The sequence below is a fragment of the Apus apus genome, chromosome 3 (genome assembly GCF_020740795.1).
Source record: "Apus apus isolate bApuApu2 chromosome 3, bApuApu2.pri.cur, whole genome shotgun sequence".
In the NCBI taxonomy this organism is placed as follows: domain Eukaryota; kingdom Metazoa; phylum Chordata; class Aves; order Apodiformes; family Apodidae; genus Apus; species Apus apus.
Genome location: NC_067284.1, coordinates 108,821,265 through 108,845,988, shown reverse-complemented (window position 1 = coordinate 108,845,988; position 24,724 = coordinate 108,821,265). Strand labels below are relative to the sequence as shown.

At 35.4% G+C, this 24,724-nt stretch overlaps 1 protein-coding gene across 1 annotated transcript in view; it reads left to right on the top strand.

Annotated features, from left to right (window-relative positions):
- SUPT3H (SPT3 homolog, SAGA and STAGA complex component) overlaps positions 1–24,724 on the top strand; it is a 266,650-nt gene that overhangs the window by 40,879 nt on the left and 201,047 nt on the right. The window lies entirely within an intron of this gene.

Below are 24,724 nucleotides of genomic sequence, written 5' to 3'. Positions count from 1 at the left end.
AAGTTATGTGAGATGAATAGCTGGACGTGTGGGTGGAGAGCAGGTTCTCTGTTTTCTGCGGACGGAGAGAAAATGGGAAAGGAGATGTCAATAAAAATAAAAGATTGTGTTTTCATTTTTATTATATGTTTGTCAAAGCAGCATAAACACGTGTTCATAAAAACTAATTCCATAATATTTATTGTGAGGTAAATGGCATTTTCAATATAGAAAAGTTATTAGATATTGCCCGATTTATGGAATCCTATCTTAAAGTGGGGAAGGGATGTTCTGCAAATCACCCATCTCACATAAAAGTCAGGGTAATACTTAATTTTCCTAAGGATGGATTGATTTTGTTTCTTTATATTTTCACAGCACAGTTAAGAAGATAACAGAAAGTTAAGGGTGTGAAAATGATGAAAAGAATGGTAATCTTTTCATAGAAACAAAATATGTTCGTGGGCATTACAGTTTTAATCAGCTTTTAGTGCAGCAAAATCTTTTGGAGGTGCTGCCTCTTATTTGTGGAATTCATAATTGTAAGCACAATGTTTCTTCAACTACGGTTTTGTATTGTGGATATTTATCAACTTCTATTCAATGGTAGGTCGATTCAGTATTTTTTATATATAGGTAACTCATGTATTGATATTAAATGCTTGTTTTCATTCATTTGAATGCAGTTGTTTGGTTTTTGAAAATGTAGGATTTATTCTTAGTCACATCTTTATTACCAGAATATTAAACTTCCTACAGACGTCTAAGTTTTAAAATGTATTGCATTGAAGTCCTGTGCTCAGGCTTTCACTGGAATGGCTTTTTAGTGCTTCTACTTGTTTACACAAAATTGTTGTCTAACTTTGTTTTTATGCTTTGATACGATATCTTTAAAAGGTGTTTTTTTTTAATTTATGTACTTTCACCTGTGCTAGAAAGATCAAGAGAATTACAGTGAAATCTTTATCTAGAAAAACAAAATCCATTAAAAGCAGAAAAACAAATAATTTAACTGAATAATCTAGATGTACTTTGCAGAAACTGCCAGTGAAAAAAAGGCTAGTTTTTAGTATAGAGACATCATAAAGCTAAACTTTTTGCAGACCTAATACCTGTGAAACTGATGGCTTCTTTCAGTATAGTTTGCACTTCTAGTAAAGTAGATGCATGAATCCTAAAAATCCACTGTATAAACCAGTGTCTGGATTTTGCAGACTTGTACTTGACAGTCTTTTGTTTAAAAGATAGATTTACAAAAATTGAAGTTAACTTACGTGTTCCATAGGGGATGCTTTAAGTCACAATTACACTTACAAAGGAAGTATTATGCTAAGGAATTTCTTTGGTAAACTATGAGCTTGATCTTTGACGACAAATGAAATCTTATTTAAAGTCAATTGTAATGCAACACTAAAAGATAATTACATCTTTCACTTTTTTGAAATGTGTTTGGAAACTTGTAAGCCATGCTTTATTTCCAAACATTTTGCCTTATGTCACTCAAAGTTCATGCAGCATATCAATGGTATGATTCCTTGCTGACAGTTTATTTGTACTGAAAAGTTTGTTTCTGTGCTACAATTGGAGAGATATAAATATTGTTTAAACCAATATGATGACAAACTTGTTAAATTGCACTTAAATTTTTATGCTATGCAACATAACAAGCTGCTGATTTTTATAACGTAGAAGGTCCTGATGCAGTTTCCTCAGATTCAGGTATTAATTGTAGGTATTTTTAATATAGCTGTTTCCACTAGAGCAACATCATTTTCAGCTTTTTTTTTTTTTTTTTTTTAGAAACTTCTCTCCTTAGCTCTGTTTTTCATAACTGAGAAGCAGTTATAATTTTGGGAGGGATAGTACTGTGGTTTTTGATGGTTCTTAAATAAAATGTTTAACATACCGTTTGATTTTAAAATTTTGCACATTTGATGGAACTTTCGTTGCTAGACGTGGATCTCTTGTACACTTCTAATTTCCAATATCTCTGCCAGAGCTTCAGGTATGCTGATATCACATATATGCTAATCTGTTAAAGCAAAAGGTAAAACTGCCTGTTAATCAAAGTGTTAGCAGCAATGTTATTTTAACAGTCCTTAATTTTAAAATGCTACTTATTGGTGTCTGCAAGGAGTAGCATTGAACATCAGAGTTTTACTGCTGCCTTTTTATGATGACTTTCTGTTCTCTGCCTTATAACCTTTTCCTACATAATATATGGTTTGAAGTAGACAGTCTGTGGGACCACTAAGCATGCAGAGTAGGAAAAATGCTGTTCCATTTCTGCTGCAAACAAATGTTGCCCGTTTTCTGTACAGTGGAATCAGGCTACTAAAGACCAAATTAAACCTTAAACTGAACTATTTCGATTTAAAAGATGGTCCTCTTTGGTTAACCAGTGAGTACATCTTATAATAGAAAGTAGTAAGAAATTGTTTGCATTCATCTGGAGTTGCCAGCTCTCTCAATTAATAGGATAAAAAAGATATTCTCCACAGAAATTCTAAAACCCCTGATCAGCCTTTGAATTAGGGGCTACATCTTAATGGTCTAGTGTGTCTCATCTTGATTATTCTTGCTATTCAGACATTCTTTCTGACAAATACTACTTTTCTTGTGTCCCTCAAATACAATTCCTGTCAACAGCAATTGAGAAAAAAGCTCTTTTGAATAGATGCACACATTATAACGGTCAATATATGGTTTTAAGATCATCCTAACATTCTAGCTATTTTCTCCTGTATTTTTTTCTTCTTTTTTTTCTAAGTCAACTTGCAGAAAATATGGGAAACTTGTCTCATATAACAGCTGAGGATGTGGCTAGGTTAAGGCAGGAAACTGCTACCCACAATGCAATGTTACATACACTACCACTTAATAAAATTTATTTCAAACATGCTACTGACAAAACCAAAGAAAAATAATATCCTAACTATGCTAGTTAGTACACTAAATATATCTAGGGAAAAGTGAAAGTAATGTCTCTAGAGTCTTTCTTGCTTCTAGGATACAATGCTACCAGTAGTTAAAACAGAGCAGATCTCAGTAGTTGAAAGCAGTGACCTATTTTTAGAAAATATATAGCTCTGGAAATTAATGATTATATGCTTTGTAATAACAGTGAAAGTTATTTTATATAGACAGAATTCAGGTAAGCACTCTCATTAGATTTTTCTGGTTGTCACAATATCCTCGTATGTAGTTTTAAATCTGGGAGCTTTATCCCATTTTCACTGGATCTTACCTCTATGGTAGCCAAGCAACATTTTACATCTCCTTCCCACTTAATCTGTTTGTAGGTTGGTGTGAAAACATTTTCCATGTCATGTGTGGGAAAGGAACTGAGGAGAGGAAAGCTCATCTTTCTAGATTATATGATGATCTAAGGGTTCTAGTTGTTTGCTTTGATTGCCTGCAATTTGAAAAGTGAAATGATTTGTGAGAGTTAAATAAAGTTAGGTAAATTCTAAGGTAAATTTAATAGACTTGGATCTTGTGCATTATTTCACACCATCAGAGATACATGTTAAGTCAGTGATGCTGCTCTGCCATAAATGTCCTGCAAGTCTTGTTCTAGATGTATTTTTGTTTCTGTTTGTTTTTAAATGCATGCATGCTAAGGGTGATCCTCTTACAGAACATTTTTGAAGCATTTGCCTCTATAGTTAGAGAACACTTATCAAGAACAGCTGCTGTAGTGCTGTGGATCCTATCCATGGACTCATGGTGGTCTGCTGAACAACGTTCTTCAAGTTTGACAGGTGAGACAGAGACTCTCCAGTGCCACTGCTTTTGGATGAATCTAGCTGTGGTTGGAGAAAGTGCATCTTGCCAAAATATGTGGGTAAGACCACACACAGCCTTTAAAATAGTTATTGTAAGCTTATTTTTAGGCAATATGTGTCTTGACAGTTCTTTTATTTGCATGCCAGTTTCACTGCTGCTTATAGATTTTTCATTTATTTTAGTAATGGCAATTGCAGATTTAGATCTGTGTTTGTAAAGCTTTTGCACAACATTTACACTGGAAAAATACAGACTTGCTACTTTCAAACCTCAGTCAAGATTAGAGAAGAGATTTTGTAAAATATTGAAGGAGAGTATTCACTCTCTTCAGATTTGGTGTCAGTGTTTTCATATTAAACTCCATTTTCAGGGGCATAGTTCAGCAATAAAAATTTGCTTCTGGTTTTAAAATTATACCAGTTTCAGTAGCTTCTGTGCTTGTATAACTCTGCAGCAATGTAGATTTAAGACATGAATTAGTTCAGTAAGTAATAAAAATGATTTTTTTTTTTACAAGTGCATAGTTATTAAATGCTGAATTTAGAACCTGTATTTGATTTATGTTATACTCCTGGACAGTATTTTTCACGTGTATTTTAATGTGTGGAATATACTTTGCATTCTAAGTGCCTGCTTCAACAGTCAGTTCCATAATGTGTATTTAAAATATATATTGACCTGACAGTATAGAAGGGAGTTGCAGCTTGTAGAGTTTCTGAGTAAACAATACCCATTTGGTAACTTTCAGAACAGATGTTTTTTGAATACCCCAACAGAAATGAAATATAATATTGGAATGGAATATCATAAACCATTCATTGGTAGTGATGCTCTGAAGTTACGGATTTATAACACCATGTTTTTCCCCTTCTTTCTTGCATCATTATCTTGCATTATCTTGCATAATTACTGCATGACCGTTTCTTAACAAGACAATACTCATTTTTTATTACTTTACATTGCCTGGTACAATTGTTTATGGCAGTGGACTTTACAGACAGCTAAGGAGATAGTCACTGTCCTGAGGAGTTTACAATGTAATATATGCAGCTACCCATTTAAGAGAAGTATGAAAAAGAGGGAGGGGAAAAACCTCTCATAATGAGCTGTAATCAGAATGAGTGATTTGAAGAACTTCATGATGAAGAGAGTAGTTAGTTCTGATTTTATTATTAGCTTTCTCAACATATTGTAGTTCAAAGAGTGTTAGTTATTTGTGTGCAATTAGCTGGTCTTGTCTGCTTCAACTTGAGCATGCTGCCTGATCATCACAGTTGCTTCTCTGTATTTTTTGGGGAAAAAAAAAAACCCAACAAACCCAACCCTGTAACATTTCCTTATGTAGTGAATGCAAGTTGAAACATTTACGTGCTGTTTAAGATGTTTATGTAAATTAGAGATCCTCAGTCCTATATACAGTATGTTTTAGAAAATAAAGAAGTACCGTATTTCTCTCCATGTCTTTTTTTTCTTTTTCTTTTTTGTAAAGTAGTTTGTACCTGCATCTACTTCTTCTCCACATCTTGTCAACATTCTAGGCTTTCCCTTGTAATTAAAAATATATTGTGTTTTTTTGTTGGAGAGGAGATCTGAAGATCATTCATGAGAAAGGGAGTTGTAAAGAGGATGAGAAGGAATAAAATAGCAAGGAGAAGAGCTAAATAGAAAATCTGCTTGGTTTTTAATGAGTTTTAACAATATGGCTCCTGTTTTGTAGAGGAGTACTGAAGTTGAGGAGAAATGAAGACACTGAAATGGAATGAAGAACAAAAACCTGCACCCTTTTACATGGTGACAGCATCCATAGGGAAAAGTTGCCCTCCAGTCTCCCAGGCAGTGTTGGGTTTGGCTTGAAATAGCCAGATATATACTCAGTGTGGTGTTGAGCTCACTTGGAGTGAGTTGTACTGTCTGCATAACATTTCAAATGGCCTGTATTGGTATGTCCAAAAATAACAGAAGAGAATCAGACTTAGGTGAGGTTCGGAAGAGTATGAGAGATGTTTGTATTAGATTTTCAGTGTGTGATGCATTCTGTGCTGAAGAGTTGGTGGGTTGTTTGTTTCATACCTGGAGGAGGGAGCAGGCAGCATTTCTAGACAGCCCGTTCACCAATGTTTAAGTAAGCATGTGGCAATTCTTTTAAAGTTTGTTGTTTGGGGTTTTTTTGGGTCATGCTCTTAGTAACAGACTGCTTGATAACTGAATGGTGGTAATGAATAAAAAAACCCATAAAAATAAATTACGGTCATTTTTTCCAGGCATACCTCCTTCTCTCATCTTCCAACTTCCTTCAAAGTTAGGAAGCAGGGCTGTGTTTTTAGAAGGACCTTGTGGTTTGGTTGTCAGAATCCAGACCTATAACTTCTAAAGTAAATAATGCCTACTGAGGAAATGTTCTGTGTGGATAAGTCAGTATATGTATCTAATATATAATATATTTCTAATACTTAGATATTTTATTACTGTAATAATTTATTTCTTCTCTATTTAGATGGATAAATAATCATTTGTCTTAAGAAGATACATCACTGTGTCTGCTTGTTAGCCATGAAGTGTTACCAAACTCTGTGCACTATTGACAGTTGGATAAACAGGGTGCTTTTATCTTGGAGACCCAGCCAATAATCAAAGTGAATTGTTGTATTCCCGTTTCAGGAGCAAATCATAGAATCATAGAATCCTAGGGGTTGGAAGGGACCTCGAAAGATCATCTAGTCCAACCCCCCCTGCCAGAGCAGGGTCACCTAGAGTACATCACATAGGAACGCATCCAGGTGGGTTTTGAATGTCTCCAGTGAAAGAGACTCCACAACCTCCCTGGGCAGCCTGTTCCAGTGCTCTGTCACTCTTACAGTAAAAAAATTGTTTCGGATATTCACCTTGAACCTCCTATGCTCCAATTTACACCCATTACCCCTTGTCCTATCACTGGTCATCACTGAGAAGAGCCTAACTCCATCTCCCTGACACTCACCCCTTACATATTTGTAAACATTGATGAGGTCACCCCTCAGCCTCCTTTTCTCCAAGCTAAAGAGACCCAGCTCCCTCAACCTTTCCTCATAAGGGAGATGTTCCACTCCCTTAATCATCTTAGTAGCTCTGCGCTGGACTCTTTCCAGCACTTCCCTGTCCTTCTTGAACTGAGGGGCCCAGAACTGGACACAATACTCCAGATGCGGCCTCACCAATGCAGAATAGAGGGGGAGGAGAACCTCTCTTGACCGACTATGTGGGTTCTAGGTCTGGCTCCATCTACTATGAGGGCCTAAGGTGCTAAGCAGGATGAAATGCTTCATTTTGGCATAGTAGAAACTATTGGATATTACCTACTGATGGTGCATAGGAGGACAGGCCATAGCAATGAGCCGGTGCTTACGACTGGAATGGTTTTTGGAACTGTATGGCCAAATTCCTTGTTAGTGATCAGAATAGGAGTATTGAAACAGGAGCTTTAAAAAAATATTTGCTGGAAAATTCAGCAACATGGTCACAAATTAATCCAGGCTGAAAAATAGTGTTATCTAGTATTTTCTAAATTCCTTTCCTAAGCACATTCTGCTTCTGGAGTGTTGTGTTGTTTCTTTTGTTTGTTTTGTTTTTTTTCCAGTTGTTCTGGGTGTGAAAAGACTTTGGACTCAAGGTTATCACTCTGAAAATAAGTTCAAGAATCAAATGAGTCTCTGTTTCACGTACTTGCATATGAAGGAACATATTAATTGGTTTCTATTTTCACGGAATAAAAAAATTTCTTTGTACTTCATAAGCTTGGTATTTTAAAGAAAGCTGTATTTTAGGGATGTCGGATCTACATTATAGATAATTTTTTGTAGTACTTTGTGCCAAAATTGATTAGATTATGTACATTATGAGACATCTTCTGTGACATTCTTCTCCTTTGGATTTCATGCTCTGTAATTGTGCTGCCAGAGCAGGTCCTTGTAGCCGGGCTTCTTCACTTATTGGAGGATCCCATGAGGATTAACGCTACCAGACCATTTTGTCGGACCAGGCAGTGCCCTGGGCAGCTTGCTGCTTTGCCAAAAACCCCAAGGCTAAAGGAAATGTGGCTTTTTGAGAGCCACACAAAAAGAAAGAAGGAAAAAAAAAAAAAAGTGCCACAGTTCATTTCCATGGCATGGGCTTCAAGGTTGGGCCCCTCAGAAATAACTGTGTTCTCTGTAAAGTGTAAAATGAGCTAAACTTTATCTTTCACTTTTTGTGCCTTTACATCTCTTTAAGTGGAATATATCTTTTCTTATTTTAAAAAGAAACTTAAGTAACTGTTAAGACTTGGATATAGGTCAGAATATACAATTTTATTTCATTATCTTTATCCTGCTCATTCTGTACAACTTGTAATTTTTGTCCTTTCTTCAACATCTTTAAAAATAATTTGTACTTTTTATGAAAATCAAAATGTTTTCTTGCTTTTTAAGTCCAGTTTGGCCCAGTGTGGATTTCAAGCAGCTCTGCAGCAGAATGTTTATATTTCAGTTTGAGGAAAAATGATACCAGTCTGTTCAGAAATGGAGTATTTGCAGTAGTAAGTGGCATCCTTACAAGCTAAACATAATGATCAAAGAGTTGAAGAAATAACAAATTTAGTTGTCTTTAGGACAGAATTACAATGGAATAGCATTTGGTTTGTCATTTAGTTTCAGAATGATTTATTTTTCTTCTCCTTTAATTGAAGAACAAATCCAATTCATAACTGAATGCAATTCAATCTTCTCATTTTTAGATGTGGGTAGAAAATATCTGTTTTATCTGTGTATAGGAGCTACAGTAATTCAAGTTTAGTTTTCTTTTTTGAATAACTGAAATAAACTGAAAGAGTCAGAGATTCATTACATGACATTATGCCCAGACACATTTCTAGAATTCATGAATTTTACAGAACACTAATTCTTTGAGTGCTTTTCTTTTCAACTGTCATTAGTAACTGTTCCTACATTGGACACATGACAGAAGTACATCTAAAATAATGAAGATTTTCTACAAGATTCCCTATTAATTTAAAGGTGAAACATTGCAAATAGAACTAATCAGGACTGATAGGTGGTTTTGGTTTTTTTTAGCTTTTTTTTCCTTAAATCTGTGTTCCTGTGCTAGAAAACTAAGTTTAACTAAACTCCACACTGGAAGAATAAGTTGATGAAAGTAGCACAGAAATGCAGGAATAAAGTTCTCCAGGGATCCTTAGTCCAGCCCGTTCCATGTGGTATATTATAATATTGTGAACTGATTGCAATTTTTGTTCTTAGAACTCCTGACTCATTCTTTGTGTGGAATAAATACTGCTCACTTCAGAGTTAGTTATTCAGTGATTTTCTTTTTATCACTCATTGCTCATTAAGTGGCTGGCTGCCATCTTTCCTGCACAATATTCAAACTCTACTGTGATGAAGAATTACTAACTTTCATGTGCTCTTTGGTGGCACATGTCACAGTATGAGAGTACTCAACAAATATATATATATTTTTTTTCTTCACAATACTCTTGGAAGAAATATGTTATTCTCTATACCAGGTGCAAAGTTTAGTGGAGGTACAGAGAGGATAATTTTTTTTTTTTAAAAAAAAGACAAAATAGGGTGTATATTTTGTGAAAATGCTTAGCTTTATCTATACGTTGTTATCAGCTTAAACATTTTTTCAAAGATGGTTGTATGAACTTCTACAAATCAAATGCCATGTTTTAATCAAGTAATGGCTAATTATTGGTCACTTCCTAGAACAGAACTTAGAATCATAGGATGGTTTGGTTGGAAGAGACCTTTAAAGGTCATCTAGTCCATTCCCTTTGCAGTGAGCTGGGACATCTTCAGCTAGATCAGGTTGTTCAGAGCCCTGTCCAACCCTTGTTTCTAGGGATGGGGCATCTACCATCTCTTTGGGCAACCTATGCTGACATTTCACCACCATCATTGTAATAATTTTTTTCCCTATACCTAGTCTGAATCTACCATCTTTTATTTTAAAACCATTGGCTCTTGTGCTGTCGCTACAGGCTAAAAAAGTCTTTTTTAAAAAGCCCCCTTAAAGTACTGAAAGATGCTCTAAGGTCTCCCCAGGGCCTTCTCTTCTCCAGGCTGAACAACCCCAGCTCTCTCAGCCTGTCTCCATAGCAGAGGTGCTTCAGCCCTCAGATCATCTTGTGGCCTCCTGGACTCGCTCCCACAGCTCCTCGTTGTTCTTGTGTTGGGGGCTCCAGAACAGTGCTCCAAGGAGGGTCTCAATTTAATTTGACATGCATCTCTTTTGGCTAGATTATTCCTTTGATTTGCCATAAACCAGGAGTAACTATGCGGAATTTATTGCAATTTTATGGATGTAAAAAAGCTGTAAAAAAAAGCAGAGGGAATGCTGTAGTGGTCAAGAGGTGCTTGAGAGGTGATTTTAGCTGTGGGGCTGAATCACAGTCTTCTCTTTGAACTTTCAGGAAGTTTGATAAATTGTTCTATACTTCAGTTTGTCTTCTTTAAAATGGGAATGATAGTTGCTGGGTTTATTTTAACTTCAATTTGTCATTTGAGGGAGGTTCAGATACTAGTGATGAAGATCACAGGAGTATGAACTTTAAGACTATTTGTCTCTATTGTGCTTAGTAGAGTTTTTAATCTCCTATAACTCTTAGAAATAGAGACTGCCTTATATTTTACTATAGAAGTAAAAATGTACATTACTTAAATAAGTGAATTGCAAAGTAATATTACAATTTTTTCCCCAATGTCTTTTATCACTCAGCATTGTAGAATACTTTTTTATTAGAGTATTAGCATCCTTCAGTTGATTTCGCTTCCTTAATTGCATCTCTTGCCAAGTTTATGGTGTCCAGTTTCTTGGTGCATTTCTTTCCATTATCAAAATTAATATCCTGGGAACTGCTTAACTTAGCTAAGGAAACTGCTAGTGATTATGGTACTTCCATATTTGTAGATTTGTGTTGCTGATGAACCTGTCACTCTAGGGATTTTTATTTTTTTTTAAGTAAGGTGTGGGCAGACCATAATAAACATTATACTTAATCCTGTGTATTAAACATGAGCATGGAGTCATCAGAGTACAGTCATTCCCTGTCTCTTGTGCTTTTCTCAGTATAACTTACTGCTTCGTTGTTTTTGTTTTTTTTTTTTTTGTTTGTTTCTGGCTTTTTTAAAAAAAGAAGAAAAATCAAGGCACTTACAAATCTTGTGTAAAACTAGACATTTCAACCGAGATCAACATTTTGTTGTTCAAAACAGGATAACAGCTGTGACTTTGTAAGCTACTGTTAGTGGTTTTTAGAAGCTAATTTGTCAGCTAGCTGGCACGCTGAGCTCATTTGCTGAAAGAAGTTGATGTCATCTCCCATATCATTCTTTGTCAAAGCTCAGCATCTCTTTTTCTTTAACCAGTGATTCTGAAATAGAATGTTACAGAACAGGGCTGTTTGCCAGTGGCATTAGTTTTCTGTTTATGTAACTTCCATTTAGATTGTTCATGGCTTAACACAAAATTCAGTCATCATGTGAGATTTGATTGCTCTTTTTTTGTATCCTGTGTTCATGATTTGTAGCTCCTTTTTGTGTGCTTTGAATAAAAAAAATATGAAGAGCAGAAATGTTTGTTATTTTCAAGTATTGCTACTTAATTTATTCAAACAGCATTGAGTGTAGTTTATTATTGCTTATTCTGCATATAGCACAAGAAAAAGATTTATTTAATGAGTAGCTATTGATTAAAAATAAGGTTTCTTGGATGAATGCATGCCTAAAATCAATTATCAATTAATTTTCAATATGGCACATAGTTTCAATTAAAAACTATTTGTATATTCTGTTGAGCATCCTGTCTAAAATGGGATGTTTTCAGGTTCTGTCTTACTGTGAAGTAAATAATTGCAACATTGGCGTGGGATTTAGTGGAGCCCCAGTGCTTTTAATCATAGAATCACAGAATGGTTTGGATTGGAAGGGACCTTAAAGATCATCTAGGTCCAGCCCCCTTGCCATGGACAGGGACACCTCCCACTAATCCAGGTTGAACACCCCCAAGGATGGGACTTCCACAGCCTCCCTGGGCAACCTGTTCCAGTGTCTCACCACCCTCACACTAAAGAATATTTTCTTAATGTTTAACCTAAATCTCCCCTCTTCCAATTTTAATCCATTACCCCTTGTCCTATCACTCCATGCCCTTGTCAAAAATCCCTCCCCAGCTTTCCTGTAGGTTCCCTTCAGGAACTGGAAGGCTGCTGTGAGGCATTCCCAGAGCCTTCTCTTCTCCAGGCTGAACAGCCACAACTCTCTCAGCCTGTCTCCATAGCAGAGGTGCTCCAGCTCTTGGATCATCTTCGTGGCCCTTCTCTGGACTTTCTCCTGGAGCTCCACGTCCTTCTTGTGTTGGAGGCTCCAGAACTGGACATAGTACTCCAGGTGGGGTCTCACAAGAGTGGAGCAGAGAGGGAGCATCCCCTCCCTTGACCTGCTGGCCATTCTTCTTTTGATGTAGCCCAAGATACAGTTGGCTTTCCGGGCTGCAGTCTTTTTAGTAAATTGTGTAGTTGCTTTTTAGTAGCTTCAGTGTCTCAGTAGCTTTACAAAATGTTGTGGAATATAAAGATGTTTTTTTACAAGATACTAGCTAAATAAAATATGGGAAATTAAAGATAGAAATAGTTTATTTTCTCAGCAGAGCGAAGTTACTTGTGAGATCTACCAGGGATCTTGGAGAAGCAAGAAAGCTTGCTAATGGCAATGGTTTAGAGTACTGAAATAAAATGCAGTTTTCACAGAATTAAATGGTTGTTAAAACAGATGAAGCCCATTGCTGATAAACCCATCATGTGCATGAACTCTGCTGTTTATTTTCATAGAGAAGGAGATCTGGGATTCACAGTGGATGGCTCTCAAAGATAAGCAGTTGAGGCTTAGTTGTCAAAAATTGATCAGATTTTAAAGGAATTGAGAGTATATGAGGTAAACAGTGTTACTCATACCTCTGCTGTTGTGCTCACCCTATTATAAAAAAATATTCTAGAATTAGAAAAGGACTGAACGATTTTTGTAGAAGAAACTAAATTGGCAGGGTGCTTAAACCTTGAAAGAGATGACATGAATGGGAACAATTATTTTCCTTTTACATAACAAAAACTGAGGGCACCTAATTATCAAACAGCAGTCTTAAAATGAACACAAGGAAGTAGTTTCTTAACAGTGCATAATTAAATTGTTGAATTCATAAATTCATTGCCACGAGATACTGTGGAAGCCAAAATTTACAGTAGCTTAAAAAGGAGTAAGCGAAGATCATAGAGGTGAAGTTTATCTATGGCTGTAAAACACAGTTGTCTAGTCATAACCTTAGGCTAAACTTTGGGTCTGTGAAGAGAAAACAGAGTAGGGGCTTTCCCTGAGAATTTGGTACTGGCCTTTATAGTGAGTACTTGATCTCTGCACAGATCCCTGTTCTGAAGGCTTTGTGTACAGATGGACTGATAACAATGCCTAGATTATAGTGCTACATACTGTGGAACAGTATTGCTCTGAGGAAAAAAGTCACCAAATCTTCAAAGATTTTATAAACAAATAACCAGTGTAAAATCAGGATGCAGAAGCTGTAGTTGCTTATGCTTATAAAGGTAAGTAGGCTGCACTTCTGTAGAAGTATTTTCAAATGCATATAACTTCAGTAGTATTAGTTTGATTTGTAATTTATCAGTCATCTAAACTTCAATATTGAACTGTGAATATTTAAAACTGTAAGTGATTTTCCAGTTTTGTTTTATCAGAGGAGTTAATTTGAGGTTAATTTCAGATTCCATGTCCTTCATTTAAATATTTTCCTAGTTTTGTTAACACTTTAAAGCCTGGTTCTTTGAATGGTGATAGTTTGTGCTCCAGTTGTTGATCTTGATTTTACTCAGTCATTCTGGAAGAACTGGTCTATCAAAAGCGATATGACTGCCCTCAATACATGTATGTATCATAAAAATAAGCCTTCAAATGGGAAAGTGTTTACCACTTTAAAAGTCTGAAAGGTGCTAGTTTTGATAATCTGCACCTTATTCTTGTAGTCCTTTTCTCAAGGGAATAACCCTACTGAAAGCTATGGGAATACCCATGGTATTCAGGCTACTAAAATTCTATTAATTTATCTAAAATGATTGACTTTTGTGGGAGAGAGTCACTTGTGTATTTACTGTTATCCTACATATTTCCTAACAGTATGCTTTGATGAAAGCCTTGGAGCATAAATTTGATTCCATTTCATCCTTAGGTATGAACAAAATTAAGCCTTAAGTTGTGCTTGGTAATAAAAAAGCTCTAGTAAAGTTTCAAGATACAACTTTGTAGATGATAATTTATAATAACTCAAGCTGATAGACGGGCAAAATATCTTGAAACTGTGTGTGTGTCTGTTACTAAACACTCATTGGAGATTTTTTTTTCTAATTTCACTTTTGAATCCGGCATTTATCATCTTGGATTTCAACCATGCTTTTCTGTATGCCTGAGGGTGAACTTTATACATCTTTTTATACTTTAGAAACACAAAATGTTATCACACTGCCATCTGGACTGATTTATCCTTATATTGTCACAGTTTTATGATGATTATATTCAAAAATTTAAAAGTTTTCATTTTCAAACATGGCTCGTAAATCAGAAGCTCCTTCTGAAAGGTTGATTGATGCAAATGTATCTAATCACATCCGAACTATATTCAGAACTCTATTCAAAAGCGTTAATTCCGTGTTTTTGGATTGCAGAAGGACCACACATATTGTAAGTGGTTCTTTCATGGTTGCATAAAAATCACTTCTGTTTTCCCTGAATCCTGATTATTTCCAGAGGTAGTTGGTAAAAATTTCTAACTTCCTCTTCCTCTTTCTCATCCATTAAATAGTTCTGTGAGGTAGCAGTTTTGTGGTCTGACTGTTGATTTCTGCATTGCTATGTTATTATTTAGAAGCCTTTGCCTCTATCAATGTGATAACAAGGTAATTGAGCTGCTTTTCCCATCTATATTTCTTGGATTTAAAATGGGGTAGCTGTAGTAAAACATGCTTAACTGTTGACTTTTCCTCTCCTGCCTGCCTGTGAATGCCCTCCACCCCCAAAAAACATTTTAAGGTGGTTCGTTGATTTTTTCAAGTGACACTGAAAATTCAGATCAGGAGTTGTCAAATGTGGCTTTATATTTTTAGAAACTACTTGACATGCCGGATGGTATGATGAAATTTTATTGTGTGACAGCCTTCATTAGAGTATAGCCTATGCAGTGTACATGCATGCTTATCTGTATATTTGGCAAAAGTGGACTGGCATTACAATGTGTCTGAGGAGGGTATTTATGGTTAAATTGTTATGTTTTTCTTGTTTGAAGGGAAAATAGAATTTATTTTGATGCATAGATTTAATGGACTTCTAAAGTGTCTGATGTTACTGTAATAGCATAAGACTAATAACAAACACAATCCTCTTAAATAGCAAATTAATTTTTACTTTGCTGAAATATTGTTATTTCTTTTTTAATTTACTTAACTGTTGCATAATTTTGGGATGTAGGGTGTCATAAGTAGTTTCAAATAAGTATAATGAAAATATAAATATTAAGTTATGTTTTGTTTTTTTTCAGAACTATCAAGAAAATAGCCTTGTTAAAATGTGAACAAAATATTTAATCGAGAAATTTGTGGCTTGTTATAATGAACTCATATTGAGTCTCTTGTTCATGTATGTCAGTATTTTTTCTATAGCAGGAACCAGAAATGGTTACTTAAAAATAAAGAATTGTGAAAGAGTACAGGTGTACAATAGCCTGTTCATATGGGTGCAAAAAAAACACCTGACCATCAGTTAGTGATTTAAGTTTCTGAAATGCAAGCATATTTCCTAAGTTATATGTAACAGGAATTAGGAATTCTTTAATTCAACTTTAACCTGAGGTATTGTGTTATATAAGGGCCATCACAACATGTTTTAGAGAAAAGATGAAAGAAACTTTGCCGGAGATAAACGAGATAAACAGCTTTCCAAGAAAATCTCATTGTAATCCTTAATACCAAAATAAAATGTTAAACCTCAGACCATGAGGTTTGCATTTCTCTCAAAACATGTTTGAGTAGTAGCTCTCAAGGATCCAAGACATGTTTGAGTTTGAACAGATAATTGTTGTCCATGTAAGCATTCAGTTATAAAACCATAGAACAAATTAGTCAATAAACTTATTTTTCTTGATATTTGAGTCTTACTTTTTTTCTTGTCCAGAAGCTCCAGCTCTAGTCTTTACTACTCTGATTTGACAAGGGAATTGGATCACAGCTGATCAAACATTCTTTCCTTTACACAACAGTTTATTTTTATAAAACTTCTTAATCATTATTACCCTTTGGTCATTGGCCCATTTTAGGAAACTCTGACAAAATAAGAGGGATGGGACTGGTAGAGGTCTAGTCAGTGCAACTGCACAAGCTTTGTTTCTTAACACTACAAGTAGTGCTAGAGAGGATACTGAGAGATTGTTAGATTTATCTTCCCTTTTTAAATAGCAATTATATTTGATATTGGTCGATGCTAAACTTACAAGGCAGGTTAGTGGAAATTTTGGAGTCTTCTATTTAGTCTTTTCTAACGCTGTCCTTTGCCTGTCTTTCTGTCTTGCTGACTTAGCCTTTAACATCATCACCTGCGAATGAGCTTTACATATAAGTACATTATGTGAAATTATTTCTTTCAGTTAGTGGATAATCAGAGTCGGACTACCTTCTAGAAAGAAATAAGCATTTCTATTATTTGGAACTCAACAGAGAGCATGAAGAGGCTCCATGAGCCTCTGTCAAAGGCTCTTTCCCCTTTCCATCAGGGCCATGACATACAGGTGATGTGTGATGATCCAGTATCCCATGGTTTTGATGACATCGTAAAAAGATTCTGCACTAAAAGACAGAACTGTTTTGAAACCCTTCTGTTAGCTTATGGCACTTGCATCTCATGCTGATGGATTAATTCAATGTTTTACCCACCACACAGTTGTTTCAGATTGATATCGACAAGTGAGAGATTTGCTTTAAAGGTTTATACTGTTTTCAGTGATTAAAAATATCCACAGATCAATGCACATCATCTATGTATGAGCAGGACTGAGCACAATCTTTCCAATCTTTCTCTTTAAGAGAAAAAATGAGTATGTTTTCTGCTCTGAATCATTCTGTTACCCAAAGTATTTTAACCCCTGGAGTTGGATAGGGTTTTAGAAATACTGGGGCGGTTCTAGTTCCAAAACCTTCGGGGTCTGTTGGTGTTGACTGCTTTTACTGCCTTCAAGTTGCTGGAAAGTGTACATCTGTACCTTGCTGGTTCTCGTTACAGCATCCCCTGGATAGAAGATGGGTCTGGTTAAAGTGCATGTCCCTTCTCGGTGGGAAACCTCTCTTTGGTGGTAGACACTTCTGTCATAACTCTCTAAGTAGACTTTATTTCAGGTGTTAACCACACAAAATGTTTCTCTTTGCTCTAATGGAGAACAGGGCCATGAAGTGCAGTCTGCTACTTTGATGTTACCATTGGAATCTTTGCCATAAATGTGTGCTACTGTACTTCTTGCACAGAGTGTGTCACTGGGGCAAGTCTATAAAGTACTTTAACATTGTTGTATATGAATGGTGCAAAATAGTGTTGTTATTGTCATCAGACTTTTTTTTTTTTTCTCCCTAGTAACAAGCAACAGGACAAGTGGAAATGTTCTCAAGTTGCACCAGGGAAGGTTCAGATCAGATATTAGAAGAAACTTCTTCCCTGAAATGGTAATTACACACTGGGGTAGGCTGCCCAGGGAGGTGGTTGTATCACCATTGCTGGACGTATTTTAAAGATCTATAGATGTTGTGCTTAGGGGCATGGTTTAAGCACTAGACTTGGTAGTGTTAGGTTAATGGTTGGTAGAGTTAGGTTATGGTTGGACTCGATGATCTTAAAGCTCTTTTCCAACCAGAATGATTCTGTGAGTCTGTGTGTGATTCTAGGCTGTGTAGCTATACCTAAATCTCAGATACATTTATTTTCATCCTTTTGAACATGCTGCGTTAGTTGTTTTTTCTTAGAGTGCAAACAGTTTATTGTATTTTAGTTAAAATGGACTGTGCACTTTTGTTCCATGTATCATTAAAACCTCTCTAATAATATAACTAACCATTTTTAATTTTGTTAGGGCAAGCTTTCTTATCTTTCTTTTTCCTTAAAAAAAACCTAAAGAAACAAAACCAATCCATCTGTCAGTACTAGGGTCTTTTATGACATTAATCACATTTCATCTCTGGAACAGATCCTGCATTCCCTTTTGTGAAACAGCATCTTTGCTTTTGGGAACAACTTAGTGAGGCTTGTCTAGGGTTGGATAATCTCCTTCAGGTATTAGATTTGTAAGAGCAGCCCATTCAAGAGACTTGCCTCAATACAGAAAGTATGCTTGGCTTTCAGCACTTAGAACTCCTGATTTTGGGATCAGACCTTGGATTCTTTGAAATCTTGAGAGAGCCTAATAGTTGATAAAATTAGTGACTGCAGCTGCAGTTTAACTTAGCCTCTCAGCTAAAGGAAGTAACTTACCTATCCTCTTTGTTTGACTGTGGATAGTATGTTCCCTGTTTCCCAAGCTTGTGATTTAAATGTCATCTTCAATTTCTCAAAGATTTACAGCAGAGCAATTATGGCACATCTTGCTGTTACACAATTTGCAAGGTAACAGTATCTTATTCAAACGTTTAAGTCAAAGTTTAATTCCATGTGATTTATTTTAATTAACTCTGAAAGAAGCAGGCTTTTTTTTTTTTCCTTGGCATGTGAACTCCTTCAGAGATGTGTCTGCACAGTTTCTTTATACTCTGTGGTTGGGACACAAAAGTAATCTGTGATAATAGAGCTTAAAGACTGTTCAAAGAAGAATGAGAGTAGTATGTAAAATAAAATGTGTAATCTAAATCCATTTTTGTGGGTGGATAATACTTAAAATAAGAAATTGGTTTAGTGCAGATATTTGTTTTTTTCTGATTTCAAGTTGACTTTCACTTACATTGAGTTATGTCCATAGTCCTCTCAGTAGCAGTTGAAAAGGTGAACATATTCTCACCAGGCTACTTGTATTTGTGTTGTTTTTAGAAAGTTTATTTATTCTGGGAAAAATAAAATAGCTGATGATAAACATTTTGTCATCTCAGGTTGAAATAAAAATAATAATACAAGGAAATTTTAGCTCTAAGCTTTGAAGAATATTGTGGAAAAGCAGGAAACTCATATTGGGACAACTTATAATAAACTTAATCAGCCGAGTTGCATTCTGTTTAATAGAAAGGCTCTGTTGAGTCATCCTTAGCCAAAGCTGAGATCAATCACTAGAGCCTGTGCTGCTTAAACAGACTGATTTTTATTTATATATTTTATTTTTTTTATTTCTAAAGAAGAGGTTCATGTGGACTGAATTCCCTTTTACAAAATGGGCATGTTTCCCAGGGAAAACATGATACTTCTTCGCTAATCAGGATGGAGCCTTATCCTGCAATGGGACCTACATTTTGGTCTTTTCGCCACATCATTGCTGCTTTCTACATGGACTAAAATAGATATAGAGTAAACCAACCCAAAAAGTCAATTATAGGGTTTTATAGTGATGTACTGTGAAAAATTTGGTCATGTTTTTCATTATACAGAATGTTCTTTCCGAAGACATAAACAGAAAAAAAGCACATATGTTTGATTTTAAAAATAACTTTGCTTAGTTGTTTAAAAATGCTGAAGAAGTTTTGGGTAGTTCTAAATGATCAGCATCATAATTACATGATAAAACTTCTGTGTAAAAACTTTTCTGGTTTCTAATTATTTAGCTGCTGGGATTTGGGGGTTCAAGAAGTATACTTTGAAAAATTTCTCATACATATCTAAAAAGTCTGAGTTATTCATCTTTTTCTCCTCTCTAGTCAGGAAGTAACTGTTAAATCTGTGATGTCAGTTTAGGGGGAATGATTTAATTTAAAAAGTATTAACATGTGAAAGAAATACTGGAATGAATGAAAACATTTTTGGTCCACTGACATTTAAACCAGTTATTATCCTAGGACAGCAAAGTGCAGGAGAGATGCTGAAGTAATAACTACAGCTACAGTATCAAAGCAATAAAAATTAATATGTAATAATAGAATTATACATGAAAGCTGTATTTTTTATTTGTGGGTGAAGTTCAATAGATAAATCCATGTTTGGACATCTACAGAAATGTGGTAAGACTTTTGTAGGTGTGGAGCTCTGTTGCCTCATGTTGTTTTGATGGCAAACTGCAAATGCTTAGCACTTTTGCAAATGAGTCCAAATCCATTTTGGTTTCTAAATAGGGACTCTAATATTTAAAAAATGGAAAAGGTTTAAAGATGCTAAGACTCGTATAGAAGAGAATAACTACTTTTTGAAGAATAAATGCTAGTGGATTTTTTAGGTAGTTTAATTTGTTGAATTTGTTTGTTGTTTTGCTTGATGCTGAAATTAAGTAAACAGTTGTTTACTTAGATTTATATGAGAACACCCTATAATCTTATTGTTTAAAGAAAAAAATCATAAGACTTGTTGTTTCTTGAGATTATTATATTTGCCAAAATTATCAAACATCTAATGTAATAGCAAGCAACTTAGTAGTATCTCTGTTAATTTTTTTTTTTTTTTTTATGAATTACAAGCAGTCTGTTTCCATTTCGGAAATATTTTGTGTTTCCAGAACATTAATAACAGTCAAAAAGTACCTTTACACATAAGCAGTTCTTGTCACTTGTGTATTGTCCTACTTCTCTCCTTTGTCAGTTTGCATCATCTTTTTTATTTCTCCATAGAAAGCAGGAAGACCTTACCACTACCATTTAATTTAGTTGCCATATTTATGAGGTGCTTCCTTTGCACGTTCTGGGTAATGCAATACATATTTCCTCCTATTTATTTCCTCTGTACAACCTGATTTCCCCAAGCAATACTGTATTTCACTTCTTTCAACTTCAGTATTGCATTCATTCAGACTGTCTTCTAAGAAATCCATGGATCTCTCAGGCTTCCTTATGCTCTTATTCAGCCATTGGACATGTCATCAGTTTATGCATTTAAAGGCTAAAAGGATGTTTTAGCTTGTCTTGCCGAACCTATTATATCAGCTATGCCTTTTAAGAAGTACTTCTACAAAATAATTATTCCAAAATGTAATTCAGATTGGGTTTAAAACTTGAAAATCAATGTCTCTACCATGTCTCTTAGTATTCTGTTTAATGAATCAATAATGTAGTTAAGAAGTAGTTGTATTAAATTAAATTTGTGTGTGTATAGTGTTGATTTCCAGTAACTTTACCTCTTTCTGCTTCTCTTTATCTTCCTCCTACACTTCCATTAGGATATTGAGTCACCTCTTGAAGGTTGATTTTTTTTTTTTTGCTAAGCTAGACAAGTTGGATCCTTTGTCTTTTCCTGCATTTTCTAGTCAGTAACTTGTTTCTGAATCCTGGGACTGGGCACACTGTTTCAATATCTGTATCACAAATGAGGCATAGAGAGGTGAAATAACTTCCCACTTTTGCACCTGGTGTTCTTGTTAAACATTTTTTAGTTATTATTGTAGTGGACACTCCTATAAAATTAGTTATATGCTCTAGATCTGGGCTTTTCAGTCTTGCCTTCTAGAGTGTTGTCCATTTTGCAGGTGTGGTGGGTGTTTGGAATATGTAGATTTACTTTGAGATCTATGTGAAATTGTGGGTTTTTTTGAATGAACTCCTATTGCTCGGTAATCCATATCATCTTAAGTGACTTTACTCTCTTGTACTGTATGGTGCTTGAATGGCATTCTGTTGTGGGGACACCATGGACTGGAGGGAAGGTGAGGGTGTGAGCAGCTCTGTAGGTGCTTAGCTTCTTCAGATTTTCCAGTCTTCAAATAGCAGGTAAAGAGAGTTGTGTAGGTGAAGCAGGAAGGGAGAGAAGGTATAGGGCAGAAGTTGATGGAAGAACTGAAGAATGGGAAAGAAGACTGTATGGAACAGAAGAGAGGTGAATAAAATGTGAAGGGAAAAGGAGAAGGTAAAAAAAAAAAAGGGGGTGGAGAATTGAACTCTAAGAACAGCCAAAGTAGCCTCATTCCTCTTAAAAAAAAAAAAACACAAAACAAAACAAAAAAACCCAGAATGCAGTGAGGTCTCAGTTGCTGTGTTTAAAAATCTGATATGAACAGAGACTTTCTATTTATTTTTTCCAACTAGGTTAATTTGTCTCAGAAGTAGGACTGTGTGAAATCCTTGAGGTCAAGGTGATACAGGAATTCTAAAGACAAAATAAATTATTCTGATATATGCCCATATATATAGCTTCTGGGCTTAATGGGATCAAATTGTGGTTACAATAAAGGGAACTTTGTTTGCATTCTCTGGATCTATTTTATGTAGTTAAATATAAGTAAAGTTTCTTTTATAGAGATCATCACATACTTTAAATCAGGACTGAGCAATGGAATGCAACAAAAAAGTGTGACTAAGGTATCGATGAAATTAACTGATAAGTCTTAACTCTTCTAATTTTCCATAAAACTTATTTTTTTATCACAGATGCATCCACTAATACTATTAGCGTGGCCACCTGCATTAATATCAAACTTTCTTTCAGGAAAAAAAATTAAAAATTCAGATTTCTTATTGCTGGAGAAGATCAACATATTTTTATTTTAGTTTGATTCACATGAATAAATGCATTTCTTGGTGACCAGAGATTGGGTTCAGAGAGTGTGCATCATAGAATTAATTTAAATTATTCCATTTGTATTTTGTACAAGCAAGAGGATGCATTTGAATGCTGCATTTGAACTGGATGAGACATTATGAATTGTCTAGAGGTAATTGCCCATGTTTCTAGCTCATGGAAATACTTTCTTATTGACATGATAATAGGTTGTGTCTATAAGTAGAAGATGTGTCAGCATGGAAATGAAATTTATGGTGACTCATCCAGTTACATGTGCTCACATTTTTCTGTAAAGGCAGGTAATGAATGTAACATTAATGGAATGTCAGAACACTACCAAGGTGTAAACCAAGCTTTTAGAAAAGACCTGTTTGGGTGTCCTCTTGCTGTGAGAAAGTGGTGGTGTAGGGAAAAAAGCACTTAAAGGGTAAAGTAGGACTCTCTAAGCATGGCTTTCTTCTCTCTGCTACAGGAAAATAATACTCTCTTCTGATGCTTCCTGAGCAATATAATCTTGGCACCATATCTGTCTTTTTAGATGTCTCCAAGGATGGTGGCTTAACCACCTGCTTGGACAGCCTGGATCACCAAGTCCAACTCCTGCCCCAGAACAGGACAACCCCTGTTGTAGACCAATCTGGAGGGTACTAGAATTTTGGAAACAACAGTGAAATAAGTAGTCAGAAATTCTCAGAAGAGTTTGGGGAAAGACATAGAGAATGATCTTCATCTGATCCAGGGATCAGCAGCATTATCCCTGAAACATTCACCTTTTGTGAATAGCTGTATTGGTAAAATACCATCAAATTCTAAACAGAAGTTTTTGTTTGTGAAGTGGAATAAATTTGGAATATTCCTTAAGTTACAATTTTTTTCACTGATGATTCTATGACCAACTCTAAAAATTTGGTAAGATCAATTTTGCCATGAAGTTGATAATCACCTCCTTTAAGAACAGGTGTGGGTAATTAGTGCCAGCAGAATGAAATTTCACAGTTATTGCACTGATTTTAGCTGCTTGTTACTGTTGTAGAATTCTGAGGTTCAGCAGACACCTGGGACCATTTTATGGTAGAGACTGTGTTGCCTGTGGTCATCTTTTGGTATGTAAAAATGAATTGTGAAGGGATTGGAAGAGAATTAAATTGGTGTATGGATAAAAATTTGTGGAGTTCTTTATGATTTTAAGATTCAGAGTTTCTCATCTGTCCCTTAGTCTTTTTGCCAGTGAATGGCATTATGGTTGGTAAGAAACTGGCCCATAAATGGTACTAAAGGAACAACAATGTTGGTATCTTCTGGTAGTAGCAGCTAGTACTCAAAATACCTGTTAGCACTTGATTAAAATAAAACTCAAAACCAATTTCAGGTGAATAAGTATAATAACTTCTTAGATATTATATGGTTGCATGCAGGAATGGAAGAGAAGAAGAAAAAAGGGCCACTAAGACTTTTCAGAACAAAGGCCTATGATATTTTAGAAGTAAAAGACAGACCAGGAAAATCTGATACTCATCCTTCTGTTATTTCTTTACACTTGGTGCCGTTTTATCTCTTCTAATTTGTACACTTTCATGCTTCTGAGTCCCTGATGAATGCATTCAAAAGTTGTTTCACTTAGGGAATGATCTGGTTCCTTTGATCGTGTATCTGGGCAATGGCTTTGCCTCCATTATTTCCCAAGGGTCAGCCAGTCTTTGTTTTCCACCAAGGGAGGGCTGAAACAATGTCTCTACACAGACTTCTGTCCTCAAAAATAGAAGCAAGCTGACTAGGAGGAGTTCTTTTTTGGGATGTTTTTGCAGTTTTCCAACGATTTTAAGTTGTTGAACTCTGAACAAAACAGTAAAAAGGGTGCACTATTCTTTCTGCAGTACTGTGTGAAGTGAAGGTTAACTTGAGACGTAAACCTTTGGGTGCCAGTTGTTCGTGACTAACTTTGTAACATACTGATTATGGAAAAATACATGCATGAGGAAAGGAGGAAACCTGTAAAGGAGAAATTCTTGGTTCTCAACAGGATGAAGCAGAGTATGTAATTCCTTTTCCACCTTTTTTTTTTTAATCTGTAAATCAGTCAAAGGCACAAATTATTTCTTTACTGTTAGGGTGTTGCTCAAATGTTCGCTGTACTAATTCCATAGTAAAAAATACAAACTTTTGTGCACATGGTGTCTGTAACTGGGACCGATTGCAGCAGACAAATTACTAAT